Source organism: Sciurus carolinensis, chromosome 5 (assembly GCF_902686445.1).
Source record: "Sciurus carolinensis chromosome 5, mSciCar1.2, whole genome shotgun sequence".
Lineage (NCBI taxonomy): Eukaryota > Metazoa > Chordata > Mammalia > Rodentia > Sciuridae > Sciurus > Sciurus carolinensis.
Genome location: NC_062217.1, coordinates 94,998,715 through 95,016,278, shown reverse-complemented (window position 1 = coordinate 95,016,278; position 17,564 = coordinate 94,998,715). Strand labels below are relative to the sequence as shown.

Below are 17,564 nucleotides of genomic sequence, written 5' to 3'. Positions count from 1 at the left end.
CCGCAAGGGTTGGCCTCCCTGCTTTTTGCCAGGCCCTTCCCAATAGTTCCTCTGAAAACTGGGGAAAGGGTCACAAGGAGAAACTCTCAAAGGCCCAATTAAAACTTCCTATCCACTTTCATAAAAATGGACCTCTCAGATATCTTCCTGGGAATTCAGTGAGAGCTTCAGATGCTCTGTCCCAAATCATACATTTAAATATACACACCCCACATGACCCATTTCATCTCAGTGGCTTCCTGAAATCCCTCCATGGACTCCAATAAGAACCTCTTGGTTCAGGATGAACCTCCAAACAAATGGCCAAAATGAGTGTTCTGATAACCCTGTCTTTGCTTTCAAAATTCAAAGGGCAGGGTGGTCAAGGGGAGATGGCCATGTTGAGGGCACTGTGGAAACTTGAAGCACTACCCAGGAGCTGCTGGTAACTCTGTAGGGACTGGCTCTCAAAGTAACTCGGGTATCCCTACACAGATGACAGCGGTAAAGCAAATATGAATGGCTGGCAGAGCTGTTCCCAGGCACAGGAGTCTTTGCCTCCTCTCCACCTGACATGCCTCATATTTGTCTACTTGATTGTTGTCTGCTGGCCCCATTACCAAAAAAACTCCAAATGACTTAGACTTTGCTTTATCAACACCCATATCCTTAACTGGAGAGCCCAGTGATTCTGAAGGCCTAAACTGGAGACTGAAGCCATTCAAAGACTTCCACAAAGAACAAGGACATAAATTGCATGTCCCTCTCCATATACCTGGGATCACAGGGTAAGGAGAATGAACTGAAAGGCTTGCGGGAACCAAAGTGATATACCCTGGGACAAAATCCGGTAGAAACACAGAAAAGGGACAATACAGTCCACAAGGTGAATGAATGTCTTGACTATTATGGCCAAAAAGCTAGGAACACAGGGACAATACATGTGTAATAAATACAAGTCTCTCTCACAGCCCATCTGATGCAGTGAACAGTCACCACAAGAGAGGAAAAGGGAGTGCCTCACCTTCCCTCTCAACCTTTGCTGCCACTTCCCCAGGATGCCTGAACAATGGTGGAATGCCACCCAGCACCCTGCAGCACCACCAAGGGTCTCCATACAACAGCTTTTGTAACATGGTGGTTTTTAATTCCATTTCACAGAAGAAAAACCTTCTGTCCCAGAAGGGTTTGAACCCAAGTCCACTGCTCATTCTGTGGCTCCCCAGATGGCTTTCAGAATCAGAAGCTTAAGTCCTCACCTTCCCAGCTCCTGCTACCCAGAGGCCCCTTGCTCTCCCACCATCTCACAAATAGCAAAGTTCATTACAACTTCACAGGTGTGCCCAGGCAGCCAGGCACGCCTGTCCCCACTGCCCTCACCTGCCCTTCTCAGGTGACCAGGACAGCCTGGCTTTGGCTGACAGCCAGGGATCCTCCCTCACAGAGTGTTTCTTTTACAATCCCCTTTTGGTCCAATGGCCTTCTCCAGCAAGCTAGGCAAGCCCTCTCTGCTTTCTCCACTGGCCTGTGCACCTTCACCCCAGGCAGTGGCCCCACCTGCCCTCATACCCTTTCCTCTTCACTCCCAGTTTCCTCAGACTATAATCTCTTTTGACCTCTGCCACTCTCACACCACACCCCTTTTCAGACCTAGTTGGGGCAGAACCTCCCTGTCAAGTCAGCCATTAACCTCTGCTCTGCTGCTGTCTAACTCTCCCTTCAGTTAACCTTTCCCACTACCTTAGATCACACTTTTTTGGAGGTCTGCTCACCACCACCCCGTCCCCGGGGTTGTTTTCACCAAACCCAACCTGCTTAATCTGTAGTTCTATTCCTAACTTAACCATCATCCAACTGCCTGGTTGATCTGAAAGTCCCCACCCCACCCCAAAACCTGAGGATAGGAACAATGTCCCCGGATTTGTGGATTTAGATGGTAAATCTGAACATCAGGCACAGTGTACCTTGATTTAGATAGTATACCTTGAACAAAGATAGCCTGCCAGGAGAGGCATCAATCACAACCTTCAAAATACAAACAGCTGAAGAATCAACCACTTACTGCAATTTCTATAAAGTGGTTTGGACATAAAAGAAACTAAATAGCACTGAAAAAGGCAGTGCTGACATAAGCTTCTCTCTCTCTCTCTCTCTCTCTCTCTCTCTCTCTCTCTCTCTCTCTCTCGGTACTGAGAAGGAACCCAGGGGCCTCCTACATGCTAGGCAAGTGCTCTACCACTAAGCTACCTCCCCAGTCCTTTTTATTTTGAGGCATGGTCTCACTAAGTTGCTGAGGCTGACCTCAAGCTTGAGATCCTCCTGCCTCAGCCTCCCGGGCAGCTGGGATAACAGGCTAGTGACACCATGCCCAGCTTAAGCTTCTTTTTTTAAAGGGATAATCAACAACTGAAGTTGTGAAGTCCATGAGCCAGGCTTTTCAGGAGTGTCCCCTAATCACAGGAGTTATGAAATCTGGGGACTTGGATAACAAGGGTTCAGCTAACCCCAACCTCCATTAACAGAAAGGGAAAGGAGGTCCACTTGTACCCAGGTCACTAGGTTAATTCACGTACCTCAGGCTCCACATTATTTGTAAGGGTATTACAGGAGAGGAGGGAGAGAGGGAAAAGAAAATAAGAAAATGGAACCACTAAAAGAAAGCCTGGCTAAAATTTTAAAAGCTGTTTTATGAGAACAGAAAGTCACTAAGCTGCTCCAGGTTTCACATTCCTAGGAAATGGATACAATTTAGCCACAGTTTAAAAGATAAACTTTTAAGAGACAGAACATCCACATTTCTATGATTAGGATGCTCCTGTGACTGATTTCCTGGGTGGTTTTGAAGTACAGCCCCCAGTTCCCCCTTGCTGCAGGTCCACTCCTTATAGCAACCACTTTCCTAGACTTCTTTCTGTCCTCTGAGTTAGATTTCCATTAAATATGTGTGTCTTTCAAACCTAAAGCAAGAGAAAAAAATAAAACCCCCAAAAGAGTACTTTTGGATCCATCCACACTATCCTACATCATTGGCTACCTTCTATGTACCCTGCTGACATGGGAAGCCTGAAGAGGTGACCTCATTCAGTACCCAGGGAAATGAGGTGTACAGATGCAATACTGCACTCCCTACTGCAGATGACACTACCTGTGGACATACCTGTCTGTCTCCCCCTTGTTATGGCTTGGATCTGAAACGTCACACCAAAGCTCAAATGTTGAAGGCTGGGTCCCCACAGTGTTCAGAGGTGGGGCCTTTAGGAGATGATTGGATCATGAGAGTTCTGACCTCATTGGTGGATTAATCACTGATGAATTTATGGCTAAAGGGCTATGAGAAGCAGGGGGCTTTAGGAGCTAGGGCCTAATCGAAGGAAGGAGGTCACTGGGAACATGCTTTTGAAGGGTATATGTCTGCCCCTGGCCCCTTCCTCACTCTTTCTGCTTCCCGACCACCATGAGGTCAGTAGTTTTGCTCCACCACATGCTCCCCGCCAAGATATTCTGCCTCATCAAAAGTCCAGAAACAAGGGAGCCAAGTGAATATGAACTGAAATCTCTGTGAGCCATAATAAATCTTTCCTCCGTCAAGTTGATTTTCTCAGTTATTTTGTCACAGTGACAGAAGCTAACTAATAGCCCTCAAGGACCCATACCCCATCTCAATATCTCAAAGCTCACCAGGGAGCCTAAGCCATAACTGACTTTCATATCACAGCAATGATAACCCAGGGTGGAGAGAAACCTAGAAATGTTAAATCAAGACTCATCAGCAGTATGAGGTAGCATACAGCGCTTCCCATCTTAGGAAGATTTATTTTCGTTTTGCTATTTGTCATACTTCCTCCCAGAGGCCAAAGGCAGGGGAACTTTCTGTCCACCATCTATCCCTTAGGAAACAACAGCACGTTTGCTACTGTTTTAAGTCCCACGTTATAAAAAAGACCAGACTCAAGAGTGCCTCCCAGGGGTTGGGGCTATAGCTCAGTGGCAGAGCACTTGCCCAGCATTTCTGAGGTACCGGGTTCGATCCTTAGAACCACATAAAAACAAAACAAATAAAATAAAGGCATTCTGTCCATTTACAACTACAAAAGAATTTCTAAAAAAAGAGTGACTCCTACTTCTGCACAGGCCTGTGCAGCCTTCTGTCTTTCCCTGGCAAACTACCCCCCTCTCCACTCTGCCACAACCCCTCACCAAGTAAACAAGTTATGTAAGCTGATAGGGTCATAGGAGGCCCTGACAAGCCCAGGAAAAAATGTAGACCAGTGTTTCTTCCCAAATACAATTTACTCATACTGTTCTCCTCTGAGTTAATCCTAAATGCAGAGTTCCTACAACATCTTCTATTCTCAAAGCTCCTCATTCCACAGTTGGATTTATTAATTGGTTGGTTGGTTGGTCGGTCGGTTGGTCAGTCGGTAGCAAGTAGGGAAGGAACCCAGGGGTGCTTAATCGCTGAGCCCCTCCTCATAAGTTGCTGAGGGCCTCCCTAAGTTGCTGAGGCTGGCCTCAAACTTGTAATCCTCCCACTTCAGCCTTCCAAGTCACTGAAATTATAGGCATGTGCCACTGCACCTGGTTCATTCCAGTTTTTTTTTTTTTTTTTTGTGGTGCTGGGGATTGAACCCAGGGCCTTGTGCTTGCGAGGCAAGCACTCTACCAACTGAGCTATCTCCCCAGCCCACCATTCCAGTTTTATATGTAACACTTCAGATAGGGAAAATACAGTCTGAATGACAAAGCAGCAAACCTGCTGTAATAGTCTCAGCTACACATATTTCTGGGGGACTTGGTATGTCCCCAGACATAGCAAGCTTCATACCCATGGTAGCTATCTTATATCACAGCAGCTAGGAGAGAGGTAACAAGCTCTTTTTTCCTTCAAACACAGTTTTCCACTATCATTAAACCAAATAATATTATCTTCTGCCACTCCACTGTCAGGCTATGGATCTAAATACACTTTGAATTTTCTTGCACCTAAATGGATAAATGGTGGACAGACTTTCTCTCCACTTTGACCAATGGGACAGGAGATAACAAAATGAAAATAAATCAGGCCATCTTGCTAAAATGGGATGCACCAGCTGGCACTAGATACTGATGAGTCTTGACTTATATTTCCAGGTTTTCTCTCCACTGGATGATCAATGCTCCTAAACCATGTCACAAACACTGTTGAGCAGGGACAGCAAGTTTCTGCTCTGCACTGCCTCAGATGCCACTCTGCCATCCTAGATGTACAGGAACCCATGGGTTTAGTTTTTATTTTATGAGCTGGAAAGCACTTCCAATTTCTAAGTCTGAATTCATCCACCTGACTGTAACTAGAAGTAGGAGCAACTGACTCTTGGCTGACATAAGTATTGCTTATGGCAGTGGTTCTCAAAGCGTAACCCCAGACCACCAGCAGCTACACCTGGGAACCTGCTAACATGTGAACTACTGGCTGCCACCTGCCAAAGCAACTCTGGTGTTGGAGTCCAGCACTGGGTGTTATAACCAGTCTTCCAGGTGATTCTGATACATGGTGAAATTTGAGAACCACTGCCTTAGCTGATAAACATCCAAGGTCACAGGAACACCCAGCTGGGCTAACCTGTGTATCATGATTCTTTATGTAATGCTGCTGGCTCCCTACCAACAGCACCTACTCAGTTTTGCCAACTGGCAAAGGCCCCAAACACTACCTCCTTCAAAACATTCCTTCTCCTACTTTCTCAAGCAAATTACTTGTGTTTCATACACCTGTCTCCAAAAACAGAGATGGTAACATACATCTCATAGTCAAGGACTCAGAAAGTGTCAGGGATGTGGTTAGCCTTCAGCAAACATGAATTCTTACAATTATTATACCTCTACCAGAAGGTCTGATCAGAACTAGGAACAGAGCAAAACAAAACTTGCTCCCTGTACACTGTCTACCTGATTTTTTCCACCCACTCCATTCCAGAGCTCTGAATGAAGACATCCAGAATGGCAAAGACTGCACCTAGCTCCACTGTCTTTCAAGTATTTACTTGTTCAGTATGCAATCTGAGAACCCACTGCATGCCCACTGATGTGTCCAAAAAGCCCACAGAAGAGGACTATACAGCCTCTGACAAGGTCTTTCTGGACAAAATTCAGCCAACACTGGGTCATAAAACCTCACACACCTCAAGAGAGATACAGAAACATGGTGATATTAACAAGTGGTCATAATAACAGCTCACATTTGCATTGTGTTTACCTTGCACTATAGTTTCCATCTTAAATGTCCCCCAAAGGCCCAAGTGTTAAAGGCTTGATCCCCAGACTGTGGCACTATTGAGAAGTGGTACAATCTTTAAGAGGCATAATAGAGTGGAAAGAAGTTAGGTCACTGGGGATGTATTCTTGGAGGGGATTTGGAGACTCCAGCCCCTTCCTGTCTATCTTTCCCTTCCTGCTGCCCTGAGGAAAGCAGCTTCCTGTGTTATGTACCCCTGCCATGATTTACTGCCTCACCACCATCAAGTAACCCAAGAGCCAAAATTTTCCACTTTAAAAGTTGATTCTTTTAGGTATTTTGTCACTGTGATGGAAAGCTAACTGACATACCTTGTGCCAGGCATTCAGTGCCTTACAAATATTAACTTATGGGAAACTAAGGCACAGAAGATCTATATAATCTGCCTAAAGTTGCCCAGTTCCTACATAGTAAGGCCAAGATCCAAACCCAGGCATTTTAGCTCCATAATCAGTGCTCTTAACCATGGTACTATAAGTCAGAAAGCTACAAGTTACTTAGGTATCAACTAGCCACTTATCAATGATCCCAAAGCATTGATTTTTAAGACACTTAAGTCTGGGTACAATATCCACTGCAATGGAGTTCAATACTGGGCCCTCAGGGCCCCTAACAGAAATGCTAATTATACTTGGCTTCTTCCCCTTCTCTCCTCCCTAATCAAATTCCATCCAAGTCAAATGAAAACTCACAAAGCAGGATTCCTCTCATCTCATAACTCCCCTGGCACTGCACCACTTAACCCTAATTATATACCATCTGTCACATAGAGTTCTCTAATTGCTTCCTGTATATTAACTGTATATTCCTCCCCACTTGACTGTAAAATTCCTTGGAAGTATCTATACTTTCTGTGAAACCCAACAAAATCAGGCAGAAGTATGGGCTTGCATATGTAGACTTGGAGAGTGTTAGTTAATTGGCTAGCTCATTCACTTTGCTTTCCTGACACTTCTTTGTTATCAATCCTCAGAAGCAGATAAATGTATGAAGTTTGTGCTATTTAAAGCCAGTGTTAGGGGAGGCATGACATCAACATTCACTGAGTAGCAGCTCTGTTTTAAGTTGTGAACTCCATGTGTTTCCTACATTATCTCTGTAAACCCCTCAGCAGCCTCACGGGGGAGCTGCTGTTATCCAACTTTGAGAAGGGAGGAACTTGGGACTACAGAGGGTAGTAACTTGACCAATGTCACTCAAGGTTGGTGAATGAAGAAAGGAGATTTTTAGAGCCAGGTGCACTGCAATCCCAGCACTCAAGAGGATGAAGGAAGAGAATCATTTGACTCCAGGAGTTTTGAAACCAGTTTGGGCAACATAGTGAGATCCTGTCAAAAAAGAAAAAAGAAAAAAGAAAGGAGATTGTTAAAGACCTGTCCCAAAGCCCCTACTCTGCTTACCTCTAGGGCAGGAAATAAGGTGCCCAGACTCATTCTCCTAAAAACAACACAATATCCTTGTGTTTAAAAAAAAAAAAAAAAAAAGTTATCATAAGCTCATAAGTATAATGAGGTATAACTCAGGAATAGAGTACAAGTACACATAAGTTCCATCCCAAAAAAAAAAAAAAAGTTATAATGGAGAAAATACAGACTCTATAACTATTTAAAAGTTGTTTTAAGAAGATGTGATGATGACTTGACTATGTTCATGGATAAAATTACAATATCAAGACAGAGAAGGTATCAATTCTAACCCTTATATTCAATGCAATCACATTTCCTAGACTATGCTAAGAACTTAACAAGCATTCTAACATATATATGGAAAAATAAACATCCATAAATAACCAAGCCAAGGTCTGAAGGAATGCTAAAGAAAGGCTCATCCTGTCATATTAAACACACTGCAAAGCCACAATAAAGAAATAAGAATTTGGCACAGAAACAAAGGAATAGAACAGGAAAAAGAAAAGGAAAGAAAAAAAAAAAAAAAAAAACAGGCCACTGTGAAGCATCTCAAAATCAGTAGGTTAAGTTTACTAGGAACAGAGTTTCCAGGGTTGGGTGATAAAAAAATACTCTAGAGACAGATAATGGAATGGTGGTACCACAATGTTAATGTATATAATGCCACTGAATTATACATTTAAAAATGGTTAAATGATAAAAGTTTGTTTTATATATGTGTGTATATAAATATATGTATATATTTAAATATATTTACATAAAATTCTAGAAATGCAAACTATAGAGGTTGCCTGAATCTGGGGACAAAGGTAGATTGCCAAGGGGCCCAAGGAAAGTTCCAAGGTTATGGAATGCTCTGCATCTTCACTGTGGTGGTTTCACATGTATATACATCTGGCAAAAAAAATAATCAAATCACACACTTTAAATGGATTCAGTCTGTATATATAAATTATAATTCTTAAAATTTTTGAAAAAATAGACATGTATATGTGGGAACCTGGTATATGATAAAAGCAAAAAAAATTAAGGTAAGAATATACTGTTTTATAGATGATTTGGGAAAACTGTCTCACAAAAAAGGGAAAAATAAAGTTGATTCTTTCCTTATACTATATATAATAAACCTCAAATAGGTCAAAATCCTCAATGTGAAAGGTGAAATGGGAAAGCTGACAGAATACAGAACATCTTCATACTCTCAGGGTGAGAAAGACTACATTAAGACTCCTAAAGTATAGTAATAAATTGGGGCTATATGAAAATTAAAAATTTCTAAATGTTATCACTGATAAAGTTAGGTGACAGAATAGGGTTAATAACTAGAATATGTGAGAAATATTTCCAAATCATCTACATTAGAAAAGACTATGGCTGGTCAAAGAAATTGTAACAGCTAAAAAATGTATTTAAAAATCCCCAATTCACTAAGAAATCATATAAATTTACATTAAAAGAATGAGAATCTTTTATATAGTCACAAAATATTGGTATAATTAGAAAGATGGCTGATATCAAACACTAGCAAAGACATACAGAGTCATCCCTCGTGCACTGATGTGGGACTACATACAAGCTCAGCAACTCTGGAGAATAATTTGGAGTATTTAATAAAAAGTGGTTTGCTGGTACTCTGTTACCCAGTCATCCCATTCTTGGGTACTGTGTAACTTAAAGCAGTTTTTCTCAAATTTTCTCATGCATCAGACTCTCCAAGCTGGGCATGTTAAAACACAGATTAGTGCCCAGAGTTTCCTACTCAGGATGTCTAGAATCTGCATTTCTAACACATACGCAGGTGATGCTGATGCAGCTGGGTGTGGCCCACACTTTCAGAACCACCTCCCTAGGGATAGTCTCAAACAGATTAAGAGAATGCACACATGATACTTATTACAGTTTTGCTAGTGGCAGCAGGAGTGCAGGTAAGTTAAGCATCCATCACTAGGGAAATAGGTTAAGAAAAGTAGACCAGCCCTACAAGGCAGCATCCATGGCAATGTACTGGAGAAACCTACACTAATACGGATCTCACAAATAAAATGCTGAAAAAGATTTTTCCACTTCCACAAATGTCTGAAAACTTCCAGATTAAAAAGTTCTAATGTTGAACGAAAAAGAAACAGAATGAAATCTATGGCACAGTACCACTTATGCAAATAAAAAACATACAGCATAACCCAACATCTTTAACAGAATACATGCATATCTGAGAACCTAACACATAAGAGAAAGTTCTGGTAGAAGAGGAGAATGTAGTGGGAATGAATGGGGGAAAAGATGGGAAACAAGCACTGGGTTTTGCATAGTAAAAGGATCTGGTGCCAAGATCTGGGCATGGTAACTCAACTCTCAGCACCCAAGTTCTCTAAATTCTCTCTTACCTGCCTTCACATACAACAGCTGCTTTAGTTCAAGCCCCCAGTAGCTTACATCATTAAGGGGCAGATCAGCTGACCCCTGAAATGGGGGAAATCTTTTCCAAACCACAAGCATGACTGATTTCTAGTCCTCAAATCCAACCTGCTACTGAACACTGATTTTCCCTCTTTGACATGTTAGTTTTAAAAGAAGCTGGGGTTCTTGGGTTCTGGCAAAAGGTGTGTGTATCTACATCTGTTTGTGTCTCTTCTTCTGCCTGTGTGTGACGGTGTCTGTGGATCTGTGCCTGTCTCAATATTTGTATGTCTATTTGGCTATCTGATATATCTGTAGGTAGAGATAAAGAAGACTCAGGAAGGAGGCAAGGCATTCAAGTGAAGTCTGAGCCACTCTTATTCTTCATTCAATTAGGTTTTACAGAGACCAGAAGTCACAAGTCACAAAACCAAGCCATCTTCCTGCCCAACCCTCCTGCCCTCTCTTCTTTCTTTACTCTCCACTTCATGTAGCTCACTGTTCAGCTTCTCTTGGAAAGCTCTGACCAGTGCTCTTCTGTGGAAGAGATAGATTATGGATGGTTTTGTCTTTGCTGATTTTGGTTAGTTAACTAGTCACAACACTTGCTTCTGGAAGAATATTCATGGTATGCTGGTCTTAAGAATTTTGATTTTTCTGATAAAGCCTCTTGGTTATAAATGCTTATCTACTCACAGTTACTACATTTCAAAAGCTCTGCTGTAAAGTTTGTACATTAAGCCTACCTAATCACATGAAGACCTTACTTTGGATCAGTATGCTTTCCCTGCTCTCCAGTTTTATTGGGGGTCCCAGGAAGTTTCCAGACAATACCCCCAGGTCTGCCGTTTGACTTTCAAGTGACAGCAGGATGACATCAAACTTTCAAGTCTACACTGAGAATAAAACTATAGGTCACTTTGGCCCATACTGACAGATTTTAATTGGAACCTTCTTACAGATTTTATGGTTAAAACAAATTACCCAAGTTATGGGATCTGGTCTGCATAAGGATCTCAAAAGTTCCCCCATTTAGAGTAACTTGTGTTATTTTTATCAACATTTTAGACCTGCATTCTTCTTGCAGGTAACAGGTAGTTTGCTGAGGAATGTAACATATCTGTCTGATCAATGTAAGCCAAGCAGAACTGCAGGTAAATTGTATTTTAAAAAAGGAAAGCATGTGGAGTTTACCATAGTGGGCTCAGTTTATAGACTTATTCCTTCTACAGCATGTTCCCACCAATCACATCTGTCTATTCTCTATCACCAGGAGCACTTTTAGTTTAAAAAAAACAACTAGTATACAGGAAGAGTTCTTTGAATTGTCATAGGATAATTAGTAAAGCACACCCATTTTTCTATTCAAAGTGCAGGATGTGCCACAAGTTGAAAAAGAGAGATTTACCAAGAAAAGTAAAATTGAATGTCAACACAGGCAATCATATTTTATTAAAACATACAGTTCTTTATTTTTATTCTCAAGAGTTCTTTACCACTGAGCTACATCTACAGACCTTTTTATTTTATTTTGAGACAGGGTCTCACTAAGTTGCTAAGACTGGCCTCAAGCTTGTTATTCCTCTGGGGCCACTGGGATTATAGAAGGGTGACACCATGGTTTTGTTGTTGTTGTTGTTGTTTTGGCATTGAACATAAAGCCTCATGCACATCAGTCTAACACTCTACCACTGAGTTACATCTCCAGTCCCAAAACATAGTTCTTTAAGTGTCAACACACAGACGTTGTATATTCTTTACTCTAAAAATGCTAAAGGGAAAACCCCATTTATAGATGTAAAAAAAGACTATAGATATTAATAAGCTCTATTAGAATTTTTAATTTCAGCTGAATAAGCATTTACTGAGTCTGCAAGTCAGATACAGTGCAAGATGCTAGGGATTCTCCAATGACTAAGACACTATCTTAATGTGTCCCTTTAATACCAATTTAATTCATTCCTTTAATTAAGTTCAAAAAAGTTTGTGTATTTGAAACAGCTAACAGCACTTAAGAATTACAGACAAAATATTTTACTAAAAACATAAAGTTTCTGAAGCAGAAAGAAGGAGAAAGACTATCACTCTGCAGCTTAAATTGCATGACAGTAGCTGCCACCTCCTTCTACCCAGCAGGTCTCAGACTTGGAGAGACTCAAAAATATACTATACAGTTTAAGAGAAGCAATAATGAAGCTCAAAGGCCCAGAGCTTGCACACCTAAACAGGAAGCAAGATAAGGAAAGTAAGCTGCTACAGGCAGAAGGCAGCTCCTGGAACTTCCCCCACAGCTAGGATCTCCAACAGCAGGCTCAGGCTCTGCTGCCCCAATTGCTTGCCTGCCTGCTTGCTGGGCCAAGGCATGGCTTCAGAGCTGGAAGACTGCCACCTGCTGAATCACCAAACATCCCTGGGCTTCCCTTGAAGCACTGACCAGACAGGCACCCAACCCCCGCCTGGTTTCTCCCATGGACATCTTACACCCCGACCAATGAAACGTCCAGCCCTCTCCCAGTCCACTCAGGCCAAAACAGTAGGCAACCCCATCACATCTGGACAGCCCAAGGCAACTCCCATCGCGTTCCTGCGTCACCGGTCCCACTCCTCTCTTTCTGCCCACTCAGTCTCTCTGAAACCCCCAGCGCCAGAAGGCGTGGGGAGTTCACAGCACACGGTGACGGGCAATCACTACTTCCACATCCAGCACCAACCAGAAACACCCCCGAATCTGACAGCAAAATAACCTGTCCAAACAGATTAAAGGTCCAGAAAGGTAAATGCCAAGAGAGCTAAAATAGGAAGCAGACTCCATAACATAGAAAATAAACTTCCCTTTCAGGATCACTCTTTTTCCTTTTGGTTTCATAAGCGTGTGCCAATGAAGTCTGTATTGTCTGAAGGTGAAAAGAAACATCTGAGATGCACCTGCCTGGATTGTCTTCGCTCCCTCCGTTCACTGCAACCCTCATTCGGATTTTTACTCGCGACACCCAAGAAGGAACAAGCCTTAACCAGAACGCACAAGGCGTTAACCGGAATCCGTTAGTCCGACCAAGGCACCGCACCTGGCCCACCAGAGGAAACCACAAGCCGGAGTTTGGGTTAAGGCTGTGGGAGAGATAGCTGGTGTTGCTGCTTTGCCCTTGACAAGTCGCCTGGGGATCTCACAGACCCTTTCATTCACCGGCAAGCCGCCTGCGGGAGAGACTGTCCAGTTCTGAGCTGCACCAATGGCCCCTCCAGGCCTCAACCCTTAACACCCTGACTCGATGGGGGCAACCCTGCGGGATGTTACGCGGCCTGGGGAGACGGGGCTTGTTCCTTGCGGGTCCCACCTGTTAAGTCGTCGGGGGGCATCGAGGTGGGGGGGACCCCAAAACCGTGGGCGCCTAGCCTGCTGCGATATGGCTGGAGGTACCAACTGTCACGCCGCCTCTTGGGCTGTGGGGGTGGGGCTGTAATTTGGGGGTCGGGCCCTGGGCGGCACCAGAGCCCGGGCCGGCCACTGCCTGAAGGTTTCTTGCCTCCCAGTTCTCGGGCCCCGCCACCGTCCGCTTGCCCAAATATGACATCAAGCCGCCTTCCAGCACGCAGCACCTCTGAAAAGGTGCCCAATGACGCCTCCGCCTTCCTCCCCACCCCAACCTGGCTGGGAAGCCCCTCCGGCGGCCCGCCCCCTCCGAGCCGGGATCCTGGCCGCCGGACCGCCCCCTGCGCCCACCCCACGGGAGCAGCAGCGCTGGGGGAGTGCCCGCCAGGTACGCGCGCAGCACCGTGCGGGCTGCGCTCACGCCCCCTCGCCCCAGGACTGCCCAACTGCCGCTCCCCTGGGTCAGGCCCACCCGCGAGACCCGTGTCCGATCTGCCCCCGCGACCCGGAGGCCGGCTCTCTGCCCCCACCCCACGACTCACTTGCACCGGAGTCGCTGCAGCCGCCCGGAATTCCGCTCGCCGAGCCCCCAGCCGCGGAACGAAATCCGGGGCAGGGCAGCGTCCGGGCTCTGCACGGGATCGGGCTCTCGGGTCGGCCTGCCAAGAGCAAAGGACGAGCAACCTGCCCGGACCGGCCCTTCCCGCTCCTGTCCTGATCGCCGCCGCTGCCCCGGCCGCTGCCCCGCTGGTGCGAACGCTTCCGACTTGCCACCGCGAGCCTCCCGGGCTGATGAGCATGCCCAGTCCGCGGCCCGAGCCGGCCCGGTTTCCCGCGCGACATGAGTCCGCTCCTCCGGGTGTTCACGGCAGCCGGGGGGCGGGCCCAGGCGGGGTCCGCTGGGGGCTCTTCCGGGGACCTTCGGGGACCCATGCTGGACTGCGCACCACAGGATGATCGGAATTTGGGCTTCATTTATTTTACTTTCAAGCAATGGGAAATTGAGGCGGGTGCATCCCCCAACGACAAGAAAGCCCCAGCGGAACAGGAAGCTGCTAATGGAGGCTGGACAGAAGCCGAGGCTTATGATCAGGGACGATAAACTGTTTAGAGCACAGCAGAAGAGTTGAGCCGCCGGAGCCGGTCAGAGTACGGAAAACGGGAAGCCAGGATCGGGGCCCAGTTGTCAAACTACCCTTGGATTCTCTTCCCTACCCCGCTCCAGGGCTGCGACACTTGTGATTAACTCCTGGTTGATCATTTATTTAGAAAGGAAGACCTCAAACTCTGGTCCATTTTAAAACCTCTATCCATAGACTTTCATCTTTCTACCCCCTTCCCAAAATAATAGAGCTGCCTGAGCCAAAAGCCCCACATGAAGCCAGGAAACCCGGAGTATGTCTGAGGAGCTCCAATCGTGCTAAAAAGACTTAGGGCTCATCAGGGTCGCCCCGCCCTGGACCCACCTCCCGTCCCCCCAGCGAGCTGCGGCGAAAACCCGGAGATTGGAGCGCCAGGGCGAGAGTCCTGCGCATGCCCAGTATAGTCCAACCTGGTGTGAGTCGCCCCAAGGAAGGTTTTCCTCTGCTACTGGAGTGGAACCCCTGCGCCCGGGTTGCGGTGGGCGGCGTGGAAAACTGAGCTTAAGCTGTAGTGCCTTGCCTCCCTGGCCTGCACGCCCGCGGTATCTTCTATGGCATAGAGGCAGTTCGGGTCTGTACCTCCCGCCTGGTGGGGGACTCGGCGGGCCGGGAGGGGGCATGCTGGCGGTGTTGGCGTGACACGTGACTGTCCGCGGCGCTCCGGGCAGCCATCTTCCGCCCGGCCACCCGGCCGCGGGCAGTCGGAATTGATCCCTGAGCCTCGGGGAACGGAACAGAGCCTCCTTCCCCACCACGGCCTCCCGCCGGGCTAGGGCCTCGACTCCACACCTGCCTCCACCCGAACCCCGGGTGCGGATCGCTGCACTCGTGTGCCCCAGAGGACATACTCTTGCTCTGATCAGAAACTACCGGCTGCGAAACGAGAGTTTCAGAACTCAGGCAGCGGATGGCCCCTGCTTTTCCCCAAAGGCGAAAGTTGGAGAGTGGTCCCCTTGCTTAAAGCAGCTGCCTCTCTGTTCTAACCTTTTCCCCAAGGCGCAGGCCTGATGTGTTGGCAGGGATGTCTGAACAGAGACTTTCTTCCCTGCGGTGCACTACCCACGAATCCTGCTGGTGGACAGCTTGAATGGTGATGGTGTGAATAGTGAACATTTATTGCTCTCCTGCCATGAATCACTTGGGGTCTCCCTTGTCTCGGGGCCTAACGCATCACCATCACCCCGCAGCTTATTATAAATGCAAATTCCCGTCCCGACAGAGTCAGAAATGCTAGGGATAAAGGTCCTAAAATCTGATTAATACGCCCTCCAGGTAGGTGGTTCTGATAGACGTTTTACATCTTCGTTTCACCTAAGCCTTAGACTCATGTGAGGTCTTGAAAACTTAGGTACTCTACCACAGAACACAGAGAAAAGTCAGGGATCCAAAATGAGGCAGTCTGTCCCAATGCGGACTTTTTATTGAGCACTCCACTACAGCATCTCTAGCTTCTCCACCCTGAGGACACTGTAGTGCTCTTCTCCAGGAGGTTAAGAAAGAATGCATTTGTAATGGACGGCTTTAAAATAACAACTGAAATAAAGTTCAACTACATGTTTTAGGTGTCTACTGAGAAGCTCTGGGAGTCATAGGAGCCCTACTGGGTATTTTGGTCACTTTGCACTTTAAAGGTAAAAGGAAGACTTACTTTCTTGTGATTTGAATTTTTTTCAGATTAAAACAGCACCAGAAAACTGTTGGCTGTTTTCTCTCCAGTGCTGCTATGCAGAATGTACTGTAGACTTTGTGGAAAATAAGGTCCAAGGAAGTATCTGGTGTAGACTTACCTCAAGTGGTCTTTTTTTCTTTAAAATGCACCCCTCCGGTGTAAAAATGAATTAAATTTTGCAAAATAGTAACAGTTCTTGAGTGTAAGTGATGTGTCTAGGAGGATATGGGCTTTTTTAATCATCTGTATGTTTAAAATGATTCATAATAAAAAACTTTATAAATGACTTTCCTTGAGTAATTTTAGGATGATGTATAACACATGAAAAAACACCAGGCATGAAGTAGTTCCACTCTTGACCACTGAACCCTAAAGAATTTTGCCAAAGTGTTTCTTATCAGTATTTTAAGTAACTTGTTGCTTAATTATAGAATTTTAGAATTTTCAAAGACAAAGCATGAATTATATTGCCATCGAGATGACTAAGAAACAATAAATATGTGCATATGATGAAGCAAATCAGTATGAAGTCATGATACTGTAAATGAGACAGACATCATTACCCTATGTACATGTATGATTACATGAATGGTGTGACTCTACACTGTGTACAACCATAGAAATGAAAAGTTGTACCACATTTGTGTATAATGAATCAAAATGCAGTCGTAAAAATAAAATTTTAAAAAGAAACAATAAAAATGAATTATTGCCAAATGTCATTAAAATATCACATTAAAAATACTAAGGCAAACACTTTATTTGCCAAAACAGCTATTCTGAAGTTGGAAATTTGGTTCCAAATGAATGACTCTTCTACTTTTAGAAGGTGATCTATCTGATTTAAATTGTGGTTTTAGGGGCTGGGGAGATAGCTCAGTCGGTAGAGTGCTTGCCTTGCAAGCACAAGGCCCTGGGTTCGATCCCCAGCACCCAAAAAATAAATAAATAAATAAAATAAATAAAAAAAAATAAATTGTGGTTTTATCCAGTTTTCCAGTAAGCAGCAGCCATCACTCACCAAACTAGTCAAAATTCAGAGAGTAAGAAGACTTCTTGGTATCCATGAAAATATGTATCAGTGAAAAAATCCAGAGCCTCATGGGCTGAGTAGCAAGACCTCATGAGCCCCCTTCAGCCCTTGTTCCACAACCTGGATTCTAAAACAAAACTGACCAGAAATGCCAGCTGCCTACCAACAGACTGTTTCCAAGTATTTGCCTGAGGCTTAGTTCTACTAATAGTGAACCCTCTGTGTTCATTCCTGTGTCCCTGGCTAGGATTCCTGGCTTCACCAATTGCTTGACTTCTCTTGGTTGACAAA

The 17,564-nt window shown here is 44.9% G+C and overlaps 1 protein-coding gene across 2 annotated transcripts in view; it reads right to left on the bottom strand.

Annotated features, from left to right (window-relative positions):
* Sgms1 (sphingomyelin synthase 1) overlaps window positions 1-14,228 on the bottom strand; it is a 318,450-nt gene extending 304,222 nt beyond the window's left edge. For both annotated transcript variants that reach the window (XM_047552418.1, XM_047552417.1), the window contains exon 1: window positions 13,972-14,228. The gene's annotated coding sequence lies outside the window, so the exon portion shown is untranslated. The remainder of the gene's footprint in view (window positions 1-13,971) is intronic.
* Window positions 14,229-17,564: the final 3,336 nt, after the last annotated feature.